Source organism: Sinocyclocheilus anshuiensis, unplaced genomic scaffold (genome assembly GCF_001515605.1).
Source record: "Sinocyclocheilus anshuiensis isolate Anshui unplaced genomic scaffold, SAMN03320099.WGS_v1.1 scaffold1098, whole genome shotgun sequence".
In the NCBI taxonomy this organism is placed as follows: Eukaryota; Metazoa; Chordata; class Actinopteri; order Cypriniformes; family Cyprinidae; genus Sinocyclocheilus; species Sinocyclocheilus anshuiensis.
The window spans coordinates 1,173,338-1,182,005 of NW_015538053.1; the positions used below are offsets into that span (position 1 = coordinate 1,173,338).

The following is an 8,668-nucleotide window of genomic DNA, read 5'->3' on the forward strand; positions in this document are numbered from 1 at the left end:
ATTTACTGAGAGGATTACCTTTTCTCCGCTCGCTTCTCGCACGGACTGTCATCCGTAGTGCGTGCACATAACGGCGCTTCTGACGGCGCGCGATCCCGATAAATACACACATATACAGAATTACAGTATTTCAGTATTCACGCAAACATAATCTGTTCTGTCTTAAGTGAACGCTTAGGGAACTGTTGGGGAAAAACATCTGATTTGTAACATTATAGGCCTATTAGATCAGTGCATTACAGTATAGGATGTCTGTATCATTAATGTTAATCTAACAATAAAAGAAAAGAGGGAATCACTCGCTGCACTTAATTGAACTGCTTTTGTAGTTTTAATAATCAATTTATTTGTAATGAACACACTTAGGTTATTTTTACATTTGATTATTTGTTTTTCGTACATTAATGCGTTAGTTTAGATATAAAATGATAAAGGTAATGCATTATTTGTTTCTTTCTAGGCTATTTGTTCTACTGCTTTTTTTTGCATCTGCTTGTCCCTTTTAGACTTGCACTCATTTGCTGCTTGTTTTCCTTAACAAAAAAAAAAACTAACACTTGCTATCTAATCTTTTTGTTTTCTATCTGTTTTCTTTTCATTTATGCCTATTATACAATTAACAAAAGCAAATAAGACTTTAACACTAGCTTGCTCTATTCTTTTTTCTATTCTATCTGTTTTATTTGTATTTATTATATTATTTAAAAAAACCTTGCTACGCGTACTGCGTTAAGCTAACTGAGACTTGTTATAGCACTTGTATATCATTGCTCTTTTGTTGATTTTGATTGCTTCCATCGTCCTCATTTGTAACTCGCTTTTGATAAAAGCGTCTGCTAAATGACTAAATGTAAATGTAAATGCATCTGTTCTTATTTATAATAGCAAAGATCAAATAAAAAATAGCTGCATTGTGATTATTAATATAGTAATTAATAATAAGAAAAGACGGATGACTTCACTCTATCGACTTCAAACGGGTGTAGCTCGGTCAGTTTTTGTCCGATTCCAACAAATCATAAATCATTTTGAAGGTCTTTTAATGGAGAATGTCATTTTTTAAATTGCTCATTGTGACTCGTTTTGTCAGCACAGGTCACATTAGTCTCAGGAGGAAGCACATGTTGAGGCGGTAAATGACAACAACGCATGCACGATGTTTCAGATGGTATGTGGCAAGTGTAAACACATGAATCGGATATGGGTCACAATTGAAAGAACGTGTAAACGGACAGCCAAAAAAATCAGATATAGGCAACAAATCAGAATTGGGCATCAAGACCTGCAGTGTAAACGAGGCCTCAGATACACCTAATTTATATACGTTAGAGCAGTCGGGATGAATTTCATGGTGAATTGCATACATACGTATTTCGCCTGAGCATATCACATCATATTCAATCACAAGAAAAAAATCACAAGTACACACTAATGTCCAATTTGCAAATAAATCGTTCTTTTGAACTGGCTCTTTTTTGTGAAACAATACTTTATGGTTCCTCTGGGTTTATCTAAAAAGTTGAGCTGATTAAGACTATAGTTTATTCACTTGATAAGCTTTAGACATCATTATTGAATACTTTAATATTAGAATTAGTATATGAGATGTAATTGCATGATTATGTAAACTAACTGGTACATTTCTTTTTTTTTTTTAACTGATCATTGAAACAAGCTGTCTGAAAGAACCAGTTTGTGGAAAATAATCTGTCTTCCTATCGCTAGTACACACAACAAATTAAAAATTCCCAGTATTTTTGATCAAACCATTTAAAAGGACTGACTCATAAAAATCATTGATTTGTGAATCAGACTGATCTGGTCCTGAATGAGATATAAGGACACTGATAATCCCTTTATTTGATGAAAATTATATTTTGGTATCATTCGTGCTAATTAACAAACCCACAAATATGCTATAAAAGCAGTAGCAGATATGATGCCACTACTTTTTATGGAATATAGAACAACCCACAATAGAAATTTCATTTCAGTCCTCCATTTAAATCACTTTGCTGAGTCAGTGTCCATGAGGTTGATGTAAATAACTATAGATCCTTCCGGCTATTTGAATGGGAGAGTACAGAGTAGTCTCGATTAAGACGTCACTTTCCTCTAAGAGTAAATTATTGATCCCTAGATACAAAATGTGTATTGCCGGTGGCCGCATCGCTCTCTTTTTGACCTTTTGTTCTCAGAGGAAAATGATTCCGAGAAATAAGGAAGAGATGTTCTCTGAAATTACATTCCTTCTCGGGTGTAGAAGTGCTACCCAGACTGCCTCTCTGATACTGGAGTGGGATATTAACCATCGAAAGTTAGGGCCGAGAAGGCCAGCCATCCGAAATGTCCAAGAGTTTCCCCCTGCTCTCATTGCACCAGACAATAACTGCCACCGCTGACAAAGTCCATTTCTCACAAGCACTTACCTAGGAGAGAGCGAGGAAACACAGCAACCCTGGAACACCTCTGTCGGGCAGCACAGCGTGGATGGTGACTGGAGCAGCCATTTTCCAATCTCGCCCTCTAATTATTTTCTCCAGCATGCCCTGGAAAGATTTCCTCACACAGTGAGACTAAGTGATGTACAACTCATTAAATTCCTGTGGTGACAGAGAATGCGGAATAGATCAGTAGACGGAGACTTTGGTCGGAAAGAATACTGGCATACTGGCAGTATTTGCTGCTTGCTATTTTTTTTTTTTAATGTGGCAGTATGTAATGATAAATGTAATTCATAATTTATTAATGTGTAACATGCAACGCTGTCATCAGGCCTACACAGAATCTGAGTGCACAAAATTCCTTTAGAAAACTTATTCACAATATTGTACACATCATCTGCCCTTTAATTTATTAAATATTTACCAGCAAACATGAATAAGATTACCTTTATGGTACTATGATATGCAGCCAAAAATATGTTTATCATGGCCACAATCAAGAATGTGTTCCCCATTTATATTTATTTGTTCCCTCATTTTATTTAAATCATGGCCATAATTTACTATTCATTCCCTTTATTTTGATTAAATAAAAAATAAAAAAATAATATTAACAATAACATAAAATTAAATGTTAATATTAAATATAATATTATTTAAATTTAACTAATAATGAATATTAATAATTAAACTTGGCCTTGATTTATTAATAAATGAATGACTAAGCTAAACAAAGCCACTTTAAATAAATTAAGAAAACCAATTAATAAGTAATTGAAATGAATGACAACATAAAATAAAATATTTTATGTTATGCTATTAATGTTATTAAAAATGTAATTGATGAAATATGATTCAATATCATGTTAAATCTATCTAGATGAATTTACAGTATATGCACTGCAGAAATAACATGATTAAATTGCCTACAGAACCCGAATGTTAGTATGCATAACTGGCACAAGTTTCTCCCGCTGATTACAAATGAGTTATTTTCTTACTCCTCCTGTCTGATATAACCTGTTTTTCATTGCTACAGGAGCACAACAACACCTCACCTAGGTGCACCTACAAGAGCACAACAACGCCTCAATTTACACCCTCTTAACATTGCTTTGTGTCACAAATTCAGCCTCTGTGGCTCCCTCCGATCACCACCAGAGGGAACCATCACCGGAGTACTGAGCTATCCCTTCGGACTCCAATTCCCACAATGCCCCATGCCAGAGACTAATCACCTGCACAGGTGTTTCCCTGCTCTCATTGCGAAGTCTTGTTTTGCCTTGCAGATATTTCTGAGCATTTTCCCTGTGTTGAATATCTGTTGATTACCTGGACTGTTTACCCGTTTACGATTGCTTGCTGCCTACCTATTCTGACCCTGCCTGCCTTGTTGATTCATGCCATTGTTTGTCTGCCGCCTGCCTCGACCCTGATTACGAACACTGTTTACGATTCTGCCCAGCCTTCATTGTGTCTGACGCCAGTTAACGATTTATGCCTGTATGACCTGCCTTGTGAACTAATAAAGCTGCACATGGATCCTAACGCCACTGCATCTTTGTTATAGAAGACTTCGCCAGAAATTGATCCAGCAGCATTCTATCACTTCACCACAGAGGTATCTGCTCAAGCATCGGTTCTGGCCACACACCAGCAACAATTAAACCGACTTACCTCACTAACGGAGGAGATGGTAAAGACCTTGCAAGCCCTTCGTCTGCAAGCACCCGAAGCTCACGCCCCTCCTTCAAATCCACCGCTTCAAGCCCCGGTTGCACCTACCTCCAACGCCAGCCCTCGTCTGGCGTTCCCCGAGAAGTTTGATGGCTCACCCTCAAAATGTAAGGGTTTCTTACTCCAATGTTCCATGTTTGTTCACCAACAACCCATGTTGTATCCCACAGACGATAGTCGCATCGCATTTGTCTGTTCGCCGAGGACTCAACGACATCACCATAAAGTTTCGCTACCCCTTGTCCCTAGTCCCTGCAGCTCTGGAACAACTCCGAAAGGCAAAATACTTCACCAAGCTGGATCTGCGCAGTGCTTACAACCTCATTCGCATCCGTGAGGGTGATGAATGGAAGACTGCGTTCTCTACCACAACTGGGCACTACGAGTATTTTGTTATGCCGTTCGGGCTTGCCAACAGTCCTTCAGTGTTCCAGGCCTTCATCAATGATGTGTTCAGAGACATGTTAAATCGCTTGGTCATTGTTTACATTGATGACATCCTAATTTACTCAGATTCGTACGAGGATCATGTCAAGCATGTCCGGGCGGTCTTACAACGTCTCATCAGTCACCAGCTATATGCCAAAGCCGAGAAGTGTGAGTTTTATCAGGAGACAGTATCATTCCTCGGATACGTGATCAGTTCAGGAGGGGTGGCCATGGACGACAAGAAGGTACGAGCCGTTGTCGACTGGCCTCTACCTGCCACCTTAAAAGAACTACAATGCTTTCTAGGATTTGCCAACTTCTATCGGAGATTCATTCGTAACTTCAGCACAGTGGCAGCTCCCATGACTTCTATGATTAAGAAGGGTAGTCAGCGCCTCGAATGGTCCTCAGCAGCCCGTTCAGCCTTTCAGACCCTCAAGGAGAGATTTACAACCGCACCCATCTTGCACCATCCCGACCCAGAACGAGAGTTCATTGTGGAGGTGGACGCATCCAGCATGGGCATTGGGGCAGTTCTCTCTCAACGACATGGTAACCTGCCTAAGTTATATCCCTGCGCCTTTTATTCCCGCAAAATCAATCCCACCGAGCAGAACTACGATGTGGGCAACCGAGAGCTTCTTGCCATGAAGGCCGCCTTTGAGGAGTGGCGTCCCTGGCTCGAGGGAGCCAAACACCCCTTTACTGTACTCACCGATCACCGCAATCTGGAATATCTGAAATCAGCCAAAAGACTCAATCACAGACAGGCAAGATGGTCACTGTTCTTCACCAGATTCAACTTCACAATAACCTACCGTCCAGGCTCTCAGAACACTAAGGCGGATGCTCTATCTCAACTCTACGAATCATCCACACTGTCTCCCTGTCAGGAATCCATCATTCCGTCTACCATCATTCTCGCACCCGTACAATGGGACATCATGACTGAGATCACAGACGCTCTGGGCACCGAACCACCTCCAGCCGAAACCCCACCTAATCTCACATATGTACTGCAAACTCTATCAGCCTTCTGCCGACAGCTCAACATCAATGTCAGTCTTACCTCCGGGTATCACCCACAGTCGAACAGTCAGGTGGAACGTCTCAATCAAGAACTCACTCGTTTCCTCCGATCATACTGCCATCGCAATCAGACCGACTGGAGCCGCTACTTACTATGGGCCGCGTATGCACTGAGCTATCCCTTCGGACTCCAATTCCCACAATGCCCCATGCCAGAGACTAATCACCTGCACAGGTGTTTCCTATTGCCCAGTCTATTTAAACTGTGCCTTCCCTGCTGTCATTGCAAAGTCTTGTTTTGCCTTGCAGACATTTCTGAGCGTTTTCCCTGTGTTGAATATCTGTTGATTACCTGGACTGTTTACCCGTTTACGATTGCTTGCTGCCTACCTATTCTGACCCTGCCTGCCTTGTTGATTCATGCCATTGTTTGTCTGCCGCCTGCCTCGACGCTGATTACGAACACTGTTTACGATTCTGCCCAGCCTTCATTGTGTCTGACGCCAGTTAACGATTTATGCCTGTATGACCTGCCTTGTGAACTAATAAAGCTGCACATGGATCCTAACGCCACTGCCTCTTTGTTACACTTTGATTATAACAAGTTGCACGGATGTTCAAAACGCATGTCTGAACACACTAATGTCATCCGACACCAGCTCAAAAATGAGTAATGGATACACACTCCCAACTTTCAAGCAGAAGACAAATCCCAGATGAATATGAAATTACCTGATTGTATAAAAGCTGACTTTTATGTATCCAGAGTCAAGGTTTGAATCTGCATTAGAGCTATTCCTTTATTCATGGTGATAAACAACTTGGATAGTTGTCTAAATGCCAGATTCCCCTGATTGATTGCTAAACTTTACTTTGACCTTTCCAATGGGCTTATCACAAGTTCTCCTGCAGTATCAGAGAACGGTTGCCTTGCATTCGCTGCCGTGTAACCGATCCTGTCTGCCCTCTTTCCCCGTTACCAGATAATACTACAGAGTGCTTTGATACATAATGCAGAAGTAAATGGCCAGGCTTTCTTCTAATAGAAACTTCATTTTACGCTTTCATGATCTCAGGACATTTCCTCTTTATGCATCAAAGGTGTTTATCAAAGCAGAACATCTGCATTCAGCAGTCTGTTTATTTATTTATTTAGGACTCATTTCAGAAGCCAACCATAAAGTTCATAGCTCAGATAATAAAAAGCTTTTTGTGTCAAACCTATCAGTTGTATATTTGGTAATCAGTAGCAAAGAAATAGCCTAACGTGGTGCTCCCTGTGGGGAAAAAAAGGTACATTAGTTAAAGCCAGTTTCACTTTTGGATGTACTAAGATAAGATAAGATAAGATAATAATGAACACTGAATACTAACATTTCACCTTAATAGCAAAGACAAATGTTTGACTCATCTGGTTACAACTATCTTATAGACTCAAAATGTTGCCCTCAATGTTCCTCACTCTAGATGCCAAGAGCAGTGCAGCCACTGCTTCATTCAGGTAATTTTGTTAAGTCTGGGAATGCTGCAGGTAGCGTTTTTTCTTCAAAGGATAAAGTGGATTTGTATTCAACATGAATTACAAGCGCTCTTCTAGTTCCAGAGAGCCACAGAATATTTTTTTTAGATAAGATGGTGAAAAAACCTTGAGCTCATTTAAAGCACTACTGAGTACAAAAGATAAGAATTCAAAGAAGCATTTCTTGTCCCCAAGGACCAATCAGATTTGATGTCACTTTGCTGAACACTCATATGAAGGAAGGCAAAATGCTGAAAAGTCAAACAATGCCGTGAGCTAGTGCTGCCAAACGTTTTGCCTCTGTTTCAATCATGCTTTTCGGTATTTCTGTGCTGATGTTTGTTTGTGTGTGAAAGAGCGAGTATCTTGTGTTTAATGAGTGTAATGCATTGAATCAAGATTCCTATAAAATGTGTTTTGTTAACTGCTACTTTAGTTAAATTACTATTTAATGCTATGCATAACTTATTCATACAGTGTCACAGAGTCTAGTTGGTGTGCCCCTTATAGTCACTAGTGGGCACACTTTGTAGTTTTGTTTTGTTTCTCTGGACTTCAGTTCCCATCACCCTTTGCTTTGACATTCTAGTCTCATTACATTCAGCTGCGTCTCATTATCTTGTTAACTCATCCTCATATAAGCTCGGGTTTCTGTGTCCTTAGTTGCTGGTTGATTGTTTTTTGTTATGTGTTTCTTTATTCTGGTTGCCCTGTTTTTTTCGTAAAAAGCGCTATACAAAAACTTGAATTGAATTGAATTCACTCCAGTCCGGGAGCTCTCAGAGTCCACTCCAGAGTCTGTTCCAGTCCGGGAGCTCTGAGAGTCCACTCCAGAGTCTGCTTCAGTCCGTGAGTTTTCAGAATTCACTCATGAACTTACTCCGGTCCAGGAGTTTTCAGAGTCTATTCCAGATCCCACTCCAGTCTGTGAGCCTTCCGAGTCCACTCATAAACTTACTCCGGTCCAGGAGTCTTCAGAGTCCACTCAAGAGCCCGCTCCAGTCCGTGAGCCCTCCGAGTCCACTCTAGAATCCACTCCAGTCCAGGAACCCTCAGAATTCAATCCAGAGCCCGCTCCAGTCCGGGAGCCCTGAGAATCCAATGCAGAGCCCGCTCCAGTCCGTAAGCCTTCAGAATTCACTTCAGAACCTGAGGAGGTGGGTTCTGCTGTGGAGCCCCTCGAGGCGGCGACATCCGCTTCAGCTCCCCTCTGGTCGGTGCTGTCCATTCCAGAACTCTCAGCCTGCCTTGTCATGGCCAAAGAGACTGTGGTCGAACTGTCTGCCTGTCCCGTTACAGCCGTCAAGGCTGTTACTAACATCTCTGTGCTTATTTTTGCAGTACTACATGAGTTGCTAGGAGGTTCATCGGCCCTGTCAGCTCCATTGAGGTGGTCATCAGTTCTGCCTTTACAGTCTGCCAAGCTCCTGGTTCTGCCCTGGTCGTCCGCTGGGGTTGTTGTTCGGCTAGAGCCTCGCTGGTCTGTCCCCCCCCCCCCCCCCCCTCCCTT

The 8,668-nt window shown here is 41.3% G+C and overlaps 1 long non-coding RNA gene across 1 annotated transcript in view; it reads right to left on the reverse strand.

Moving 5' to 3' along the window:
* LOC107682347 (uncharacterized) overlaps positions 1 to 8,668 on the reverse strand; it is a 23,824-nt gene that overhangs the window by 11,622 nt on the left and 3,534 nt on the right. Inside the window, exon 2 of the long non-coding RNA XR_001633461.1 lies at positions 5,904 to 5,913. This is a non-coding gene — a long non-coding RNA (uncharacterized LOC107682347). The remainder of the gene's footprint in view (positions 1 to 5,903; positions 5,914 to 8,668) is intronic.